At 42.5% G+C, this 4,671-nt stretch overlaps 1 pseudogene; it reads right to left on the bottom strand.

Moving 5' to 3' along the window:
- Positions 1-743: 743 nt before the first annotated feature.
- On the bottom strand, positions 744-4,069 carry LOC139370273 (mpv17-like protein; annotated as a pseudogene).
- Positions 4,070-4,671: the final 602 nt, after the last annotated feature.

Raw genomic sequence — 4,671 nt, 5'->3', positions numbered from 1 at the left:
ACGGAGCCGAGACGTTGAGCATCTTTATTTAAGCTTACAAATTCCTCGATGTGTGGTACACCGTACACAGATGGATGCAGAGCGCACGCGCATTGCGAACCGGAGAATGGGAGAAAAACGGCACCGAGCTTGCATTGAAACAGTGTCATATTTTTCAAATGCAAAGCTGGAAATCGACATTTTCTATACATTTCTACTAGTTTTCCATAAAATTATTTATGAAAAGAATCTCTAGCAATAGCATTTTTTTCAATGAAGATGTCAAGATATCACTAGGCCTAGGTGCTGAATGCAGAAGGCTTACATTTATAGGAAAATGTTTCACTAATACAGTATCACTCTCGAAATAGCAAGTCCTTCAAACGAGTGAATGTCAAAGAATTGAAGATACTCTAGGACTATGCATGGTAGCTGAGTAGCCAGAGCAGGTGGGGGACCCTGTTAGGGGTCTATTCAATATGGCTCTGACGTGATGACTCATTTCACGCTGTTGAACCTATTGGCTGCTGCTATGTTGATGCACATGACTGGGCCAATAATCAGTTTCACTTGGACGTTTTTGATGTGTAAAATAAATGTGTTAAGAGATTAATCACAAAAGAGAATAGACCAGCATTGATGATGTTTTAATTTTAATTTACAATAATAAATATATTAAATCTGAGGCAAGGTTAATCTCACAATAGACTTGGATTGATGTGCACCAATAGGCGTACATTCAAAATATTTAGTAAAATATCATATTACAATGTATAACAATTGTGTACTAGTAGAAATATAAATACAGATGTGTTTTAGATTGATCCCACAGATAAAAACAATTAAATATAGCCCTATAGTACCGACAGGTACATAATGCCCTGCTAAACATTATGTACTAGTTGGATCATGTACAGACATGATAGGAAATATAATATATATCATGACAACAGCAGTAGTTTCAGCGTTCTCCACACAATATCTACTGTAATCCCAGTTATTCAGACATACAGTACAATTGAATCCTCCCAAGTTCCCACAATCACTATTCGAAGAAATACCATTATTCATGTTGTCAGAAATATGTGATGTTTGACAGGAGAAAGGAAACAAACAAATAACAAGATTCGTGAATCACTATGACTCAATGCTAATTGGAAATGCACACTCATTCCTTCAGACGTCAGAGATAAGAGCAGAACATTTAAAATAGCCTACATTGTACAACACACTGATTTTACAAGTTGTCTGTCAAGAGGGGGGGGAGAGAGAGAGATATAGAGAGAGATGGAGAAAGGGGAAGATAGGTGCAGTAGTACAAGCACTTCTATGTTCAAGTATGGTTTGTTAAAGAATGCTGGATCCAATTGTTATCAATAACAATTTCAATAAATACAAAGCCCCTATGTATAGCAATACGTTACACCCTGCCGACATCTTGTGCAGTAGCATAGCACATTGGAATTGAACGTTTCAAGATGAGAACATTTTGAGATATAGACAGTATTCTTATCTGAAGGTTCTATAGAACTAGCATCTACCAGAGATTAATTTTGAGTCTGTGCTTGTCTGTGGTCCCTTCTCCTGGGTGTTGGGCTGGGTGTTGTGTCAGTTTGTGCGCCCTTGTTCAAACTAGCCTCCACCTCCTTTGTTTGTGCTTGGTCGTCCTGCTTAACAGTGGGTGTTTGTGTCTCCTCTTTGGGGCTTGGGTTCTCCGGTTTGGGTTCTTCTGTGTCTAGTTTGGGCCCTGTCTGGTCCACTTTGGGCCCTAGTTTCTCCGCTTCAGGCTCTGTCGTCGTATCCTGTTTTGGAGTAAACATCCATGTGAGGGCGGCGTTAGCCGTGCCGTCCCCACTCTGACGTGAGAAACACAGGAAGGTGGCCCAGACGAAGGCACAGCACCCTGCGAAGGTGGTCCGCATGTACAGAGGCACCATGGAAAAGTTCAGGAACTAGGAGAGAGGGGAAGGAAGAGATGAGAGGAGAGGAGGACGTGTGGGAGGTAGGTGAGAGAGCAAAGTCTTGTTCATTGTACATTTGTAAATGTTCATGGGATACAATAAATATATCATGAAACCGTAATGATTGACATTGTTCAAGTTAGTAGTACTGGTTGGACAGGATGTGTGTGTTCAAGGCTTTCATATTCTTTAAGATATGATTATACAAAGACAGTAATTTACCTGCATGAATGGCCAGAACATGAGTCCAGTCTGCAAGAGAAAAGCATAGCAACCATTAAAAGATCAGACTTTGTCCATGTTTTTAGACTTTGGGCTGTTTTAGACAGCGCAAAGGCACTGCATCGTGTCACTACAGATCCAGGTTTGATCCCGGGCTGCGTCTCAGCTGGCTGTGACCGGGAGACCTATGAGGCGGTGCACAATTGGCCCAGTGTCGTCCGGGTTAGGGGAGGGTTGGCGGCTGGGAAGTCCTTGTCCCATCGCGCTCTAGCGACTCCTTGTGGTGGGCCTTACGCATGCACACTGACTTTGGTTGCCAGCTGTACGGTGTTTCCTCCGACACATTGGTGTGGCTGGCTTCCGGGTTAAGAGAGCAGTGTGTCAAGAAACAGGTCGGCTTGGCGGAGTCGTGTTTCAGAGGACGCATGGCTCTCGACCGTCGCCTCTCCCGAGTCCATATGGGAGTTGCAGCGATGGGACAAGACTAACTACCAATTGGATATCACGAAATTGGAGCGAAAAAACGGTGAAAAGTACCTCCCCTCCCCACAAAAAAAGATTGGTTTGCTTATTAAAAGGAATTTGAAATTATTTATACTTTTATTTAAGTAACTACATTTACACTTAAGTATATTCTAAACCAAACACTTTTAATCAAGTAGATCTTTACCCAAGTATGACAACTGGGTACTTTTTCAACCACTGGGAGGTATAGACCTACAGTCAGACAGATTTTTTTTTAACCTTTATTTAACCAGGCAAGTCAGTAGAGAACAAAATCTTATTGTCAATAATGGCCTCGGAACAGTGGGTAGAACGACAGATGTTTACCTTGTTAGCTCGGGGATTCGAGCTTGCAACCTTTCTAGTTACTAATCCAACGCTCTAACCACTAGGCTACCTGCCGCGGGTTATACATCAACCTGCGCATCGCTACTGCGTAGTGGCAGGGTTTTATTCCTAGCCAACTGACCTGACCAGTAAAACAGGGCCCTATAACGGCAGGCATGATTGGAATTTCTCTTCAGACTATAGACTCACCTTATATGTATTCAGGAACTTCTCCCTCCAGTCCTGGAAAGTGTCCTCTTTGCCCTCCAAGAAACTCACCCCTAGGGAGAACAGTGTGTTTAGTCAAATATCTATTAGCCTACATTTAGAGACAACAATTGACTTGAATGGCTACTTTATTTGGTTGAAACCAACATTAGGTTTTAAATATCCGATGTGTCATTTATGGAGCTCACATCTGTTCAAGTCTTCCACGTGACCTCAGGCCTACATACAGACAGAGTGAACTTTGTTCTCGCTCTGACTAACCTATGTAGAATACACTAGTGGCCAGAGGGGCGGCTGTGGTCTGGTCCAAGAAAAGTTTACGCACAACCATCCTGACCGAATTCCCGGGAAATCTGCGCTCCAAAAACCGCATCCAGAAGAAGTTAAAGTTGCCATGGAAACTGAAAGCGACCACTGCCACATTGCGTGTGTGCCTCCAGTCCATTTTTTCATTGCGCGAGAACAACTGGTGAACGAAATCCCCACCGGCAAACAGGCAACCGTAGAGGGTTACGTTGGTAAACCACGGAAACCTTTTGACGTGTTTTATGAATGCCTTTCTCATGTTGTCGACATCGGAATATAGAACCTTGAATAGAATATGACAAATAAAACGAGGTCGATATCGAGCAGTTGATGGATGGGGGTCTTCGCCGTCTTCTGTCTGAAAAGCCCATTTGTTATCGTCTCTCACTCACACATAGGCCTATCGCATTTCGAATGTAACATACATTTCAATTCAATTATATTTTGACAAAATATCAACGAATTTCACAAAATAAGCCTAGGCTAAATGAACGTAAAGCAAGAGCATAATACTTGCGGGAATCCAGCAGAGGGGTTTCGTGCGTAAAATCCGAAACGTCAAGTGACACCATAGCGCCGTACTGAATTCGGCATAGAATGGGAACGCCCCCCGTGACGTAAGATCAGAAAGACGCCATATTCAGGAGGAGCTTATTCTTAAATGTTATAAAATGCACAAAGCCCATAATGTGCCCTGTGCAAAGCCAACTGAGTTGTTCAATGCTATACAACACCAGACTCCACTGTAAAATGTGCAGAATAAAAATAGACAGCAGGAACTTCACGATTAAATAGTTACAAAAAAACGGAAATATTCTGCATAAATGTGACTATTTGCTCATCTTTACTTTCGTCTCCTTCTGTTCCCGAAACAGTCTTTCAAACTCGTACTGCTTCTGCACACCTCTGTCCACCTCTGCTTTCATCTCGTATTGCTTTTGCATGTCCACCTCTCACCTTTCAGCTCATTTCGTTCCTGGTTCTGTTCAGGTCTGTTTTCAGCTCATGTAGTTCCTGGCGGGACACACAGACAACATACATGACTACAGAAAGTACTGTATTAATATAAACTAAGTTTATAATGGTACAGCCAGAATAGGACTGGCAACCATCTGAGCCTACATTTCTGCCCACTGTGCTTCTG

The sequence above is a fragment of the Oncorhynchus clarkii genome, chromosome 17, assembly GCF_045791955.1.
Source record: "Oncorhynchus clarkii lewisi isolate Uvic-CL-2024 chromosome 17, UVic_Ocla_1.0, whole genome shotgun sequence".
Taxonomy (NCBI): domain Eukaryota; kingdom Metazoa; phylum Chordata; class Actinopteri; order Salmoniformes; family Salmonidae; genus Oncorhynchus; species Oncorhynchus clarkii.
Note: the sequence above shows the minus strand (reverse complement) of the source record. Positions and strands in the feature narration are given on the sequence as shown.